Below are 15,719 nucleotides of genomic sequence, written 5' to 3'. Positions count from 1 at the left end.
ACCAAGAGACTCTGGAGTCCTGGCTTCAGTTCCACAAAATGGGAAACCAAGCTAGGCAGCTGTGCGGGGCAGTGCCTGAGCCCACTTCAATGGGACTCTGTTTTTAACTCCCCTCCTTAATCTCCTTCTTGAGCCCTTCCAGACGACATTGTCCCTCTGCGCAGAGCTGCTGCAGCTGGTTAAGCCTAAATCCCAGACCAGATGGCAGACGGACAGTCCGCACCTCGCACCCAGCAGCTATATGAAGGCCCCAGACCCACTTCCCCATTCTGGCTTTGTAAATTAAGCGGCTGAGGGTTCCGAGGTTAGCCATCTCTCCTCCCCAGCACACACACCACAGGCACAGGCAGGTTCTGGGCTAATCATCTCATTTTTTAAAAAAAATCACCCCCAAAGGGCCACTGTATACACCACTGTATACAATGTGTGTGTGTGTGTGTGTGTGTGTGAGAGAGAGAGAGAGAGAGAGGGGGGGGGAGGGAGGGAGGGAGGGAGGGAGGGGGGGAGAGAGAGAGAGAGAGAGAGAGAGAGAGAGAGAGAGAGAGAGAGAGAGAGAGAGAGAGAGAGAGGGAGAGGGAGAGGGAGAGGGAGAGGGAGAGGGAGAGGGAGAGGGAGAGGGAGAGGGAGAGGGAGAGGGAGAGAAGTGAGGCTTGAACTCATTTGAACTCACGCCCTCAAACTCTTCCTTAGCTTTTTCACGCACAGCTGGCATTCTGCCACTTGACCCATACCTACAACTCCAGCTTTTGACTGGTTAATTTGAAATAGGAGGCTCACCAACTTTTCTGCCCACGCTGGCTTCAAACTGTGATCTTCAGATCTCAGACTCCAATTCCGCTCTTCTCCTAGCAAGAAATGGGAGAACTAGACAAATGAATTTTGGATGTCAGAATGAGCGGAGAGCAGAGATTTGTCATACACAACTTCAGAGTGAAGGCTGTTACCATGGTAGATCTTCTTACCATGATGTGCCCCCCAACCCCAACAGCCCTGTAGAAGGAGCAAGATAAGAAAAAGGTTCTACATCTAAGAGAAAGTCTCCGAGAAGGCACTAGTTCAAGTTCAGCAGCTAGCCAGTGCTACCCAGAGCTTGAACGAAGCTGAATGAGTCCAAAGATGCTGGGGACAGCTCCCCCCTCTCTAGTTGAGACACCGTGTTGGGGGCCCCCTCCCAATTCCTTAGTCCCTCCTGGCTGACCCCCAAAGATTCCGTCCTGGCCCAGCCCCTGCTGCCATTGTAGGAGGGGGACACTGCATTCCTGCCTAAGCAGCGGATTTGCTGTGCTCTGGGAACTATGAAAAGAATGTTTGCCACGAGCTGAGCTGAGCATGGTTGCCTGTCAGGGAGCATGGCCTGGAGGGCCCACGCAAAGCTGCATAGCAGCCAGCCCAGCAGGAGAGACAAGGCTAGACAGAAGGAAGAACTTCCAGGTCATGAGGGCTGCAGACACTGGATGGGGGTAGAAGCCAAAGAGTTGTCCTCTGGGATCCTTCGGGAAAGGAAAGATGAGTTCCCCACCCTGTAATCTCATTTCCACTCACCACAGGCTGTAGGGAGAGCCAGGCTGGCAGGACTGGCCCATCTCCTAGATGGGATTATGGATTCAGGAGAGATTACCTAAGGTCACAGAGCAGCCAGAGGCAGAACTAGGAGCAGAGGGCAGGCCTCTGGTCTCAGGCTCCTTCCTGATGTGATGGAGATCTCTCCATCACAGAGATTACCAAGGATGTCTTGAATACTAGAAAATAACAACTCTGTGGAAGTTCTGAGCAAACCATGTTGCCACCCTCTGTGCTATAGAAATGCCTGGCACCCTGTGGGTGCTCTGCAACCATGCCACAACCTAGAGAGGGGAGTGATCAAAGAGGTAAGTATAAACAACAAAAGCTGAGGATCCTCACAGACCAATACTCAACAAACAGGCTGGGTACTGACCTTGCTGAGCCTCCACTCACTTTTCTGTGAAAGGGACCACTAATCCCTGCCCTGCAGCATTGGATTAAATGAGAAATGTGAACAAAGACCTGTGCACAGCTAGTGGCCTGTAGACTCTTGTTATCCCTTTATGTATGAGTACATACCTCCTACCAGCAATGAAGGCCTAGCTCTCTCTAAGAGACATTTGCCCTCTGCCACCCATGAAGGTGAGCCCCTCTGCCCTCCAAAAGCAAAAATCCCACTTATCCAACTTGTATGGGGACAGTTAACACTATCTCTTTGTCTATCTGTCTGTCTTTCCTTGTGTTGGTACCAGGGCTTGCACCCAAGGCATGTCCTCTTAGTCAGCTTTTCTGCTCATGGCACTTGAGCCATATCTCTAGCTGGTTTTTTGTTGGTTAACGGGAGATGCAATCTCTTAGATTTTTCTGCCTAGAAGAGCTTCTAAGTTCAGTATTCCAGGCCAGCTGCTGCTGTTGCTGCCGCCTCCTCCTCTTCCTTCTCCTCCTCCTCCTCCTCGTCGTTGTCATCGTCGTCGTCACCATCCTCTGTCATGGGGCTTGAACTCTGGGTCTGGGCACTGTCCCTGAGAACTTCAGCTCAAGGCTACTGCTCTACCACTTGAGCAACAGTGCCACTTCCAGTTTTCTGGTGGTTAATTGAAGAAGAGTCTCATAGACTTTGGTGCTCAGGCTGACTTTGAATCATAATCCTAAAATCTTAGCCTCCCGAGTAGCTAGGATTATAGGCGTGAACCACTGGTGCCTGGCCAGGTCAGCTTCTTGAGTAGCTAGAATTACTGGTGTGAGCCACTGGCATCTGACCTCATTTAAGACTTCCTGAGAGGCCCCGGAGTTTGCCCTGGTGGTAGAGTGCTTGCCTAGCATGAATGAAGACCAGGGTTCGATTTCTCGGTACCACATACATAGAAAAAGCCAGAAGTGGTGCTATGGCTCAAGTAGTAAAGCTTTAGTCATGAGAAAGCCCAACAACAGTGCTCAGACCCTGAGCTCAGCCCCAGGACTGGCAAAAAAAAAAAAAAAATTTCCTGAAAATCTAAATGAGACAGGCCTAGGTCCTCTGTGCTTCCAGATCTAATCATAGAGGGAAGGGACACTGGTCAGAAATCCAGATGTAAGTTCCAGAAGCCGTGACCTGGAACCACTCCTCACCCCTCCAACAATCCTGGGGTGCATTTGCTATGGGAGCTAAGGAAACTGAGGCTCACAGATGGGCAGTACCATGCCTATCTGACTCCCAAGGTTAGTTCTTCACACTGGACCCGCTGCCTTCACTCCAGACCCACTGGCCACATTCTACCCAGAACAGAGAGGTTTAGAACTCTCTTCCTAACAGAGGGATTTGTCTGGCCAATGTCTGAGCACACAGGTGTACACTCTGGCCTGGCACACTCATTCTAGCTTCAGTACATTCTTCAGACCTTCTAAACACTACCTCCAACTCAGTCCCAGTCATTCAGCTTATCAGACCATGGAGCCAAACCCACATCTCCCCTGCACCTGCCTCCTTCTGGGACAGGTGATAGGATTCCAGTGCAAAAGCCCCTGGCCCACCTTCTCCTCATTCCTCAACCAATCAGCCTCTCCCCTCACTCTTCTCCATCTACCTTATCCTCTCATCCCCATAGCAACGGCCCACTTCAGTCCCCTTCATCTTCTTCTTCAAAATGCTCAGCCTCCTGCCAGGCCACCTTGCCACAGAGAGTCCTGTGTTTGCCCCAGCAGCCAGTGGTTCCCAGGTCGCATCACTCAGCAGCTCACACACTCTCTTTGAACAAGATTCTTGGAAATCTGACCTCCCAGCAATATGAACCCCTCCTATGCCCCACTGTGTGACCCAACAGTGCCCTATTACTGTCCAAGGGGATGGGGAAGAGAAAGAGAGAGAGAGAGAGAGAGAGAGACAGACAGACAGACAGACAGACAGACAGACAGAGACAGACAGAGAGACAGAGAGAGACAGGGAGAGAGAGACACACACAGAGAGAGAGAGAGAGAGAGAGAGAGAGAGAGAGAGAGAGAGAGAAGCTTTCCACATGCTCTCCCCTCCAGCAAGATGTGCCACCCTTTCACCCCCTGCATCTGACAGAATTTTCATTATCCCTGAAAGCCTCAGACAGTCACCCCCTGGGCCTTGCCATCTGCACCCCCAGACACGCTCTGCAGGGTTCCTCCCCCACCATTCCTCAACAGGTCCCCCCTTGACCACAGCTGCACTCCATATGGGACCACTGAGTCTCTCTAGTTCTTCCACTCCAACTCTTGGGGCTAGCTCATCTGAAGTCCCTCTTCTTTCCAACAAGGGGCCTATGACTACCCCTAGGAGGGAACTTGAATGAATTGGTGGGGAGCCAAAGGGACAGGAAAGCTGGGTCCAGACATCCTTTGGTCTGGCTTGCGCCCAGGGCAGGGAAAGTAGTGAGGCCTGGAGGCTCGGGCTGCAGCCCGCCCCCTTGCTAACAGACACATTCCCTTCTCATTTTCCTTTCCCTTCCTCTGGGATGGAGTGGAAACATTCATGTTCACTTGATAGACAAAATGAAACCTGAGAGAGACCCTGGTGAGCATGTGGAGTGTGTGTGTGTGTGTGTGTGTGTGTGTGTGTGTGTGCAGACACGCACATGTGTATATGAGCATGTCTGGCTGAGCCATGTAGGGCCTGCTGTTGAGCCTATAGATGGAGGGGGCAGAGATGGAGGGAGAGATGAGAGAGAGGAAGAGACAGAGACAGAGACAGAGACAGAGACAAAGACAGAGAGGACCAGGGAGATAGAGAAGTATGCTGACATGTGGCTAACCAGTGTTTGACTTGGTATATGATGGTGATTCCCATCTGGAAGGAGAATCCAGTTGACCCTTGGTGACTGTGTATATCTGGTTTGTGTTCAATACCCTCTGGGGTGACTCTATGTCTAAGGATCTGTCAGTGTGCAGTAGCCCAGCCAGAGGGCATCCACGCCCTCACCATGACTGCCAGCTCTCCTTATGCCTCTCTTAGACCCTCCATTGAGGGTCTTCTCCCAAGAACCCCTCTGCTCAGGGCAGTGAGGGTCTGTCTTCCTTAGCTGAGGTTCCCAGAGCCTGCTGCCCCTCTCCAGCCTGCCTGCCCCTATCCCACAGTCCCCAGGCCTGCCACACACACATTCTGGAAACAGCTCTGCTACAATAGGAGGTAGCAAGAAGACCCTGGGCTTCCAGGGTGCAACTGTGTCAGGAATCCTACACAGTGACACACACACACACACACACACACACACACACACACACACACACACACACACACACACACCAAGAGAGCAAAGTCAGAGTGGTCGGCCTACCCCATTCCTGGGCCTTCCATTAGGGAAGGGGGGCTCCTTGAGCCACTATGGCTCCAGCCCCAGGGCAGAGGCTCTGAGAGGCTGTGCCAGGGACCTAGGTCCCCAATTCTTGAGCTGGGCCTTCAGGTCTCAGGCAGCACACCAATCCAACTTCAGTCTCCAGTGCGAAGGAGGCTGCCTGCCCAGGAACTTGGAGGTGGGACTTCGGGGACAGAGGCAGGACAGCCGAGGGACGGGGAGGGGGGAATAGCAGAAAGATGGAGGGGGGCCAAGCAGGCTGGAAGGTCCCGGGGCCCCTCTCCTCCACCTTGGAAGGGAGTTGTTTCCAGGCTCTACAGGTGGGAAGCCAGGCTGAGCCGCAGGTGGCGGGGGGAGGGGGGGGAGGGTGGACAGAGTGGGCGCTGTCCGAGGCTGGAGCCCCAAATTCTGTCGGGAGGGAGAGGCACTCTAGCGGGTTATCCACAGGAGTTTGGGGCGCCGGACCTGGATGGGCACGAGGCCCAGGCGCCTCTGGGGGTCCCTGGTGGTGGTTTAGGGGGTGGGGAGCCCCTGCCCGCCCCGTTACCTGCGAGGCGGCCTGCCGCCGGGGTCCTCGGGTCCGCGCCTCCGGGCTCTGCGCTGCTCTGCCCGCCGCCCGCCGCGGCCGCCGAGTCAGGGGACCGGGGAGGCGCGGCGGGGAGGGGCGGGCGGGGCGGGGCCTCACCCGCTCTTTCCATCCGCGCCGCCAAGGCCGCCCGCCTGCCCGGAGCTCTGCCCGCCCCTCGCGGTCGGACTGCAGCCCATCCCTGCCCTCCAGGGCACCTGTCCTGCAGCGAGGGAGGCCCAGATCCACCTGAAACCCCCTCCCCAAGGTGCCCTGGGCAGACACGAGACCCCCACAGGTGCCCTGGGCAGACACAAGATCTCCACAGGTGCCCTGGGCAGACACGGGACCCCACAGGTGCCCTGGGCAGACACGAGACCCCACAGGTGCCCTGGGCAGACACAAGATCTCCACAGGTGCCCTGGGCAGACACGGGACCCCACAGGTGCCCTGGGCAGACACGAGACCCCCAAAGGTGCCTTGGTACCCCCAAAGGTGCTCTAAGCAGACAGAAGGCCCCTCAAAGGTACCCTAGAAAGACCCAGAAGGGATCACCGGGAACCATGACTGGCCTTCTCGGCTTCAGGGTAAAAGCTCAGCCCAGGTGGCCTACTAGAGCTGTGTGTCACCTTCAGGGAAGTGGGGACCCACAGAAGGCAGGAGGGATGGGATGTGTCTGGAAGAGCCCTCTGGCAGGTGTGGGTAAGGTACAGCCACCAGTGGCATGGCTCAAGATATGGGAAGAGGGAGGGTCAAGTGTGGGAGAAGCTGGGGAAGGTCTGGATGTTGGGGTGAGGAACCTGGCAGTCATCAGGGCAGGGATTTGGCCTAGTGGTAGAGTAAGTGCCTAGCATGCAGAAAGATCCAGGTTCAATTCCTTGGTACCACATACTTAGAAAATGCTGGAAAAGATGCTATGGCCCAAGTGGTAGAGTGCTTGCTTTGAGGAAAGTCCAAGGACAGTGCTCAGGTCTCAGTAGGTTTGGGAATTGTGGGGTCCAGGAGGAGTGTAATAGGACTGAGTGTGTGAGACTTCCATGCATGGAGGAAAATTCTGGGCTAGATACAAGGCTCCTTAGTGTATGTATAGCTGGAAACTGAGGCCAGGGAGTGATGAGGACCCTGAGAAGCAGGACCCAGAGAGGGCACATTAACTGCATTAGCAAAGAGTGGGTAGAGTTGGGTACTTCATGCCTATAATCCTAGCTGCACAAGAAGAGGATCTCAGCTTGGGCAGAGAAGTCTGTGAGATTCCATTTCCAATTAACCAGCAAAATGCTGTACTGCAGGCATGGTTCAAGTGGTAGAACAGTAACATCCCTGAGCAAGAGAGCTGATCACACACACACACACACACACACACACACACACACACACACACACAAAGTCTGTAAAACCAGGGAGGGAAGTGCAAAGGCCAGCAAGACCCATAGAAACAGCAGATCATTCTTTGGGATGGGTAGTTATGGGTTGGTGTTTTGGGGTGACATGCAGGGCAGTACCCAGGCAGGGAGGGTAAAAGTGCACCACAAGGAAGGAAATGGAGGCATTGTAAGACAGCTTAGGTGAGTTGAGTCCAGGGGAGGGATGTGTATGTGTGTGTGTACGTGTGTGTGTGTATGTGTGTTCTAAGTGGGAAGGAGTCAAGCTCTTTGCCAGAAACTCAGCAAGGAGAGCCCAGGGCAGGCTGTCTGTGGGTCAGGTCTACCCAATAGCCCTTTCCCCCTCCTACCGTCTGCCCTCCAAGGGCCTCCCACTTTGCTGCTCCCCTGCCAAGGTACACACCAACTCCGCCACTCCTCAGTGGGGCCTCTCACCCTCACTTACTCCCAGAGCCTGGGCCTACCCCATCCCACCCTTTGGGTTGGGGAGCTGCCAGGGGCCTGCGAGTCTAGACTTCCAAGCCCAGGGGAGCTCCTGTAAAGCTAGGCTGGGACACTACCTGAGGTAGGGGAGGCCTGCTGGGAAGGGTGGTTAACTAGGAAACCATTCCCCAGGGGGAATAGAGTGGAAAACCTGCCCTGGAAGAGGCATCCACGAGAGCTGAGAGTTCAGATGATCCCAGGCCTCTGGTGTTCCACTGCCTGGGTTCAAATTCAGAGACAACCACCACCAGCCAAGGGCCCTTTCACAAACTACTTAAATGTCTTGTGCCTCTGTTTCCCTATCTCTCTGTTTCCCTATGCTGTCTTAGGGCTGTGTGGAGAATCTATTTGTTAATTCACATTAGAACATGCAGCTGCTCGAGTGGGAGCTACGCATAGAGAGAAGGAGGACTCAATGGCTGGGAGGTAGTGAAGGAGGGCCCACGCCAGAATCCCAAGAGCTTCACATACTCATCCTCCCACCCGAAACCCATTCCTGAAGCTTTTTGTGTATGTGTGCAGATCCTGGGGCTTGGACTCAAGACCTGGGAGCTATCTTTGAGCCTTTGTGCACAAAGCTAGTGCTCTACCATTTTAAGTCACAGTGCCAGTTTCGGTTTGTTAGTAGTTCACTGGAGATAAGTCTCCCAGACTTTCATGCTTGGGCTGGCTTTGAGCCATGATCCTCAGATCTCAGACTCTTCCAGAAGAGCTAGGATCATAGGCATAAGCCACAGTACCTGCCTCCACTCCTCAATCCTTTCAGGCCTTTGGGCCTGAGTCTAAGTGCCACACAACACTCCTGGCAGCCTTCTGCCCAATGCCCTTCATGGAGACAAAGATCTATATCCTTCTCCTTTCACCCAGGTCTTGCATGCCAAGCCTGGGCCCTGTTCCATCGTCACATCCTATGGCCTTAATGTTTACTGCCATGAGAACACTACGTCACCGCAAAGGAGCTCTGGCAGCCCAGGTCTCCCGGGCCCCGACCCCAGAGGCTGAAACAGCCTTCTCAGGACCTTGTGGCTGCAGATTCCGTGTCTACCAGCCATTGCCTTAGGACAGAAAATAAGGGTCCTCCAGCCAGTCTCTGTCTACTGACTCAAGACTCGCCTCAGAACCAGGGCAGGCCAAACTCCCAGCCAGCCTCCCCCGCACCTGCCAGGGACTTCCATCTTTCCTCTGTCTGTGGTGGTGTCTCCACGCCTCTGCTCTGCCACAAGAATCAGTGGCTAGCCATCTGATTCGAGATCTGAGCAGAGGTACAGAATGAGGTGAGTGGTTAAACTAAACGACAACAGGCCTAGAAGTATCTTAGTGTAGCCCCTGGCAGCCTCACACCAGCATCAGCCTGTGGTTCAAGGAGTGGGGCTGAGTTGAACAGATCTGAGCCCAGTGTTGTTTCTTTGGGACTATGAACAGGTGACCTCAAATTCCATCTCTGCAAGAGGGGGCTAACAACAGGGACAGCAGCTGAAGCTTGAGGGGCTCGTGGTGATGCCAGGCACTGTGCTGAGCACACTGAGGGTCAATCCTTCAAATCCTTACTATAGTGGGGCACGGTGCTCACGTCTGTAATCCTAGCTACTCAGGAGGTTGAGATCTGAGGATCCTGGTTCAAAGCCAGACTGAGCAATGAAGACAATAAGACTAATTTCCAATTAACCACTAGAAAACTGGAAGTGCCACTGTGGCTCAAGGGGTAGGGTGGTAGCCTTGAGCTGAAGAGCTCAGGGCCAGTGTCCAGGCCCAGAGTTCAAGCCCCACAACTGACCAAAAAAAAAAAAATTCCCCCAGTGTATGCCAGTATTGTAGTTTGTACTCAGGGCCTGGGCAGTGTCCTTGGCTTTTTTGCTCAAGGATGATGCTCGATTATTTGAGTCACAGCTCCACTTCTGGCTTTTTGGGGATAAGAGTCTCACAGACTTTCTTGTCCAGGCTGGCTTTGAACTGTAATCCTCAGATCTCAGCCTCCTGAGTATAAGCGACTGGTACCTCTTTCTTCCCCTGTAGCACCTCCTGGAAGAAACAGGGAGCTCTCTTCACCAAGTGAAGACCCAAGAAAACAGAAGAGCCAAGGAAGAAGAAGACCCCAGTTCAGAAAGAAGCCACCCAAGAACGTCCAGGTGCCGATCGTGCTCATCATAAGCTAGAGGGCTCGCTAGCCTTCAGAACTGCGGGAGATAAACAAGTGCTGTTTAAGCCACAGAGGATAATGACGAAATTAATACAACCTTGATACATGGTAATGGCTCAGATAACCAGGCACTGAATAATAAATGTCCATATTCATCATCATTAAATTTACTGTGAAATAACCCTTATTACTATTACCATTGTCATCTCATTCCTGTTCTAGCTACGATAAGAAAACTGTCTGAGCCACCACCTTCTGGTGGCCCATGCTGTAATCCTAGCTACTTATGAGGCAAATATCTGAAGACTACAGTTCAAAACTAACCTGCAGAAAATTCCATGAGACTCATCTCCAACTGTCCACCAAAAGGCTGGAAATGGAGCTGTGGATCAAGTGTTAGAATACCAGATTTGAGTGAAAAAGCTGAGCAAGCTTGAGGCCCTAAGTTCAAGTACCAGCAAGTGTACACAAAGAAAGAGAGAGAGAGAGAGAGAGAGAGAGAGAGAGAGAGAGAGAGAGAGAGAGAGAGAGAGAGAGGAAGAGAGAGGAAAGAAAGAAAGCAAGCCAGGAGTGTGTCCTAGTGGTAGAGAGCTTGTCTAGCATGCACAAAGCCCTGGATTCAATTCCTCAGCACCACATACACAGAAAAAGCTGTAAGTGGTGCTGAGGCTCAAGTGGTAGAACTGTAGCCTTGAGAAAGCCCAAGGATAGTGCCTGGGCCCTGAGCTCAAGCCCAGGACTGGCAAAAAATAAAAAATTAAAAAGAACGAAGGGGGGGAGGGTAATGGGTACCAAGACATGTGAAAGGGTATCAATGTATGTGAATTAATGCACCTTCTATCTGGCAAATATCATGTAACCCTTTTATTAATTACAATAAAAATATATTTAAAAATAAATAAATAAAAAATAAAAAGAAAGGAAGGAAGGAAAGAAGGGAGGGAGGACAACTGAGGGAGGGAAGAAGGGGAGGAATGATAAGAAAGGCAGGCAGGTGAGCAGGCAGGCAAGCCAAACAAAGCACCAGTAGTTCATGCCTATAATCTTAGCTACTCAGGAAGCTAAGATCTGAGGATTGTGATTCGAAGCCAACCTGGGTCTATGAGACTCTTATCTCCAATAAATTTCTAGAAAAATACAGCCACTGTATATCACCTTTATAATAGTAATTTAAAAAATCCAAAAGTGAAGCTGTGACTCAAGTAGTAGAGCACTAGCTTTGAGCATAAAAGTTCAGGAACAGGATTCAGGCCCCAAGTTCAAGTCCTAAAACCAGAACAAAAAGAAAAAGAAAAGGAAAGGCAAAACAAGAGCGAGGGGGAAGGAAGGAAGGAAGGAAGGAAGGAAGGAAGGAAGGAAGGAAGGAAGGAAGGCAGGCAGGCAGGCAGGCAGGCACAGTGGCTCCTGCCTGTTATCCTAGCTACTCTGGAGGCTGAGATCTGAGAATCACAGTTCAAAGCCAGTCTGGGCACTGCAGACCATGAGACTCTTATCTCCAATTAACTACTAGAAAACTGGAAGTGGTGCTGGGTAGGGCAGTAGACTTGAGCTGAAGTGCTCAGGTCAGCGCCCAGGCCCAGCGTTCAAGCCCCATGACCGGCAAAAAGAAAGAGAAAGAGAGAGAAAAGAGAGAGAGAGAGAGAGAGAGAGAGAGAGAGAGAGAGAGAGAGAGAGAGAGAGAGAGAGAGAGAGAGAGAGAGGGGGAGAGGAGAAGAAAGAAAGAAAGAAAGAAAGAAAGAAAGAAAGAAAGAAAGAAAGAAAGAAAGAAAGAAAAAGGAAGGAAGGAAGGAAAGAAAAAGCCAGCCAATCTCTGGCTCTGGCCCCAGGGCTTGGAGCCTGGGGAGGACTGGGGTGTGACCCACATCTTGCCACCCCTGTCTGGAAAGTTGAGGAGAGGGATGTTTGCACAGATGTGTGGCCAGGGGCGTATGGATGGTCTGGGGAGAGGGTGTGGTGTTGGTAAATCCCACTCCACCAGGAATTCTGCCCCTGACTTCCACATCTGCTAGAGGACTGGACTCCTTGCTCTGAGATTCCTGGAAAGTCCTTTCCTTTGTCTAACTCTTCTCCTTCCTTCCAGGGCCTCTCCGCCAGAGCTGAGGAGGTGGAAACTTCCTTCCACAGCCCCCATCCTCCTCACTTCCACCCGAGGGGTCTCTCAGCTCCATCTTCAAAAATCCCAGTAATGCAGTGGAAATTAAAGTTACCTTAACTATTCTAATCTTGTAACAATTTTGTTTCAATCAACATCTAAACGTGACCACATGTGCCCAGACCACCCAGTGGCCTGGGGGGGGGGGGGGTGCTCCGTCCTTTGGGGGATGGCAGGCAGGGGTCTGTTCTCAGGCATGGCTTGGTGAGGGGGGATTGGAGGGAGAGGTCTCCTGGTCACTGTGCCCTCCCTCTGCTCTCTTCTGGCCTGCTCACACTGAAGCTTTTCTTACTCCACCTTCCTAAGGACAGGGTACATACTCTCCCCAGCAGGTGGGCTGGTTCTGAGGGGCTGTGGGTGACGCTGCTGTGCAGCCCGTGGGGGCCAGGGCTGGCTTGTGGGAGTCACACTGGGTTCCCCACTCACAAGATCCTGCTGTAATGCCCTGCTGGTTGCCCTGAGATTCCTAATGATTGATTTCTTCCTTCTTGCTTTTTCTCTTTCCCTCCTTCCCTCCTGCCCTCTCTTCTTTCCTTCCTCCTTCCTTCTTCTCTTATTTTTCTCTTTCTTTCTTTTTTCTTTTTTTGTTGGTGTCATTCACAGGGCTTGAACTCAGCCTGGGCATTGTCCCTGAGCATTTCAGCTCAAGCTTAGTCCTTTAAACCACTTTGAGCCACAGTGCCACTTCTGGCTTTCTGGTGGTTAATTGGAGATGAGAGTCTCAGACTTTCATGCCTGGGTTGGCTTTGAACTGCGATCCTCAGAACTCAGCCTCCTGAGTAGCTAGATTTTACAGATGTGAGCCACTGCGTCCGGCTAACAATTTCTTTTCTATTTTTATTTTGTCAGTCATGGGGCTTGAACTCTGGGCCTAGGCACTGTCCCTGAGCTCTTCAGCTCAAGGCTACCACCCTACCTCTGGAGCCACAACCCCAATTCCTGTTTTCTGGTGGTTAATTGTAGATAAGAGTATCATGGTCTTTAGTGCCCAGTGCCCGGTTGGGTTTTGAACCATGATCCTCAGATCTCAGCTTCCTGAGTAGCTAGGATTACAAGTGTGAGCCGCAGTGCCCAGGCTAACAATTTCTGAACAAAAGTCTCCAAATTTACATTTCCCACTGTATTGCTGGTCCCATGAAACCAGCCCATAAACTCCTCCTCTTTTGGTCCCACCCCACCCAATACTAACAGTCAATACCTACCTACTCTGTGAACATTTACATCCCAGACATCTACATGGTACTGGGAAGCAAAGCTAGATGCTCAGGATTCAGGGAAGAAAAGCAGACAAGCAGGCTTCACAAAGCTGCCTTCCCTACACACTCACTCACACAAACTTGCCCTCCCCACTCACACACCCATAGAGCAGGTGTGTGTGCAAGACAGTCCCCAACCCATAAAATCCATGATAACCTTAACTGCCAATTAGAGAATATTCAGTAGGTGCCAGGAAATTTACATTCTCAAAACAGCCAGCAAGATAAGCAGTATTGCTCCCATTTCCCAGGTTCAAAAGACTGCGGCTTCCCATTCAAATCATTTGTCTAGTGTCTCATTTTGCACTTCTCCCCTTCCCCACATCTCACAATCAGCTGTTTCCTGGCACAGAAGCTCACAGCACAGAGGGTGGGGTCTAGGTCACCTTCATATCCCCAGCCCCTGGCACAGGGCTACATTTGTGTTCAACAAGAGTTCACATGCAGGCACCCCGCTCAAGGAACACAAGGAAACACACAGTGAGTGACACACCACAACACATGTGAAACACTCGATGCACTGTCTAGCGTTGGTGCGCCTATCCTGGATCTCCCACTCACTTACATGTGCCTCAGTTTTTCCCTTGCAAAATGGGATAGTGGAGACTACTCTGTGGGGAGTGCTCGTGAAGTGTGTAGGTCACCCTGGGCACACAGCCACTCTGCCACACAAGCTAGCAAGGATGGAATCAGTCCCCACTCACACAGGTGGGGCCCACCTGGGGAAGGCTTCCTGGAGGAGGCCTCTACTGCAACTGGTGAAGGGAGCCAGATCCAAGCAAGAAGGTGCGGTTGCTCCTTCCTGTGTTCCTCAGAACACCCCCAACTTGTGCTACAGTGGCTGCTCCACCTCCCTCCCCACAGTAGAAAGTTTCCTCTCTCCTCCTGCCAGAGTGTAAATTGCCCCCAGGAATGTGCTGCATCCCACAGCTCCCCTGGCAGTGGCCAGCCGCTGTCCTGGGGTCAGGCCTGGCCCTACATCAAAGGCTCGGGTTCGGCAACAGCATGTCTCCTCACTGGCCACCACCCTCCCCTCCCAAGCCCTCCCTCTCACCACCCCATTCCCTTCCAGGGAACAGCACATGGTAGCACTTAAGCACAGGGAGGATGGAGGACGTTTTTCCGGCACCCCACCTCCCACGAGCCACAATGGACTGCTTGTTAGGAGACTATTTTATTTAATGTGATTTCAGCTCCTGGGGCCTGCATTGCCACAGCTTCATGGACTTGGATGCCTGGTACAACTTCAGGGGAGGCCAGCCTCCCAGGAGAAGGAATACTATGGAAATGTCACTGGGTTGGGGTTCTGGGGAAGGAAGGGGGCTCTTAGATCAGCGGCTGGGGCAGGGGCCCTGCACACCATTCAGGAAGTAAGGGGGGTAGAGGCGGACTCAGATCTAGCTTGTTGAGAGTTTGAAGTGTAAATGAGCCAGACATCTTGGCCAGTGAGCCTTTCCCATACCCTGGGTTCAATAAGCAGGGTGCTAGCCTGGCAGCTACGTGAGCTTTGCTTTCAGGGCTCATGAATGTGATTAGAAGAGAGGACACTCCCAGACTGATTTAGACTCTGAGATTTGCTTATAAGGTGCATCTTCTAGCAAATTCTGAAAGCCAGGGGTCCAGTGTTATTTCTTGGCATTGTGGGGTAGTGATCTGGAGACTCCTGGCGGCCAAAGGCGGCACAGCAAGGCATTTTTTGTATACAGCTTCTGCTCTAGATCCATGTAAACTACAATCACCCAGCTACCAGGGTGGCAGGGCTGATATTTGTTTGGAAATTCTGGAAGATGGGGTGTTTCATATAGTCCTGCAGTTTCCAGCCCTCTTCCTTCCCTCAGTCCCCGTGTGACAACACGAAATTATGGAACTGTAACTAATTGTGTCCATAGCTCATTAGCCCTGTAATATTGTCCAAGTTTTATTCTAGGAAATACTCAAAATGGCTACCAGACTATGACACAAGGAGAAAGGTGATATTGCTTCTTGAAGAAAAAGGACATATATAGGATTAACTACAGAAAGCTTCCCACATCTGGACTCCAGTATTCATGCCCTCAATCTCATTCATTTGGACTCAGCCTTACACTGTGAATGCTAAGGATACAGCTGCCCCAAATAGAGGACTTGCCACAGAGCCCCCTAACTGTATGTGGAAGGAGACTTAAGCTCAACGGAGGAGGACATCAAAGTGACCATTTCTCTCTGGTGGCAAACTGCTCTGGAAACAAGTCCTGTGCACACACTGCCCCTTTACTGGGGTCTCAGAAACCTGATCTTACCCTCACACAAAAAAGCCACACTCTGAAGTACAATACACTTTTGAGTGGCTCCCCTCATCCCAGGCCTATTCAGTAACTTGGGCAAGGCCTAGAGTCTAGCTTTTCCCCTCCACCCTGTCTGGACTGAAGGTCCTAAGCCAAGAATAGCACTACCAAATACAGCCAGAG

This window comes from Megascapheus bottae, chromosome 6 (genome assembly GCF_031878675.1).
Source record: "Megascapheus bottae isolate mThoBot1 chromosome 6, mThoBot2.hap1, whole genome shotgun sequence".
In the NCBI taxonomy this organism is placed as follows: Eukaryota; Metazoa; Chordata; class Mammalia; order Rodentia; family Geomyidae; genus Megascapheus; species Megascapheus bottae.
The sequence above is the reverse complement of the archived record's forward strand: the minus strand, read 5'-3'. Positions refer to the sequence as shown.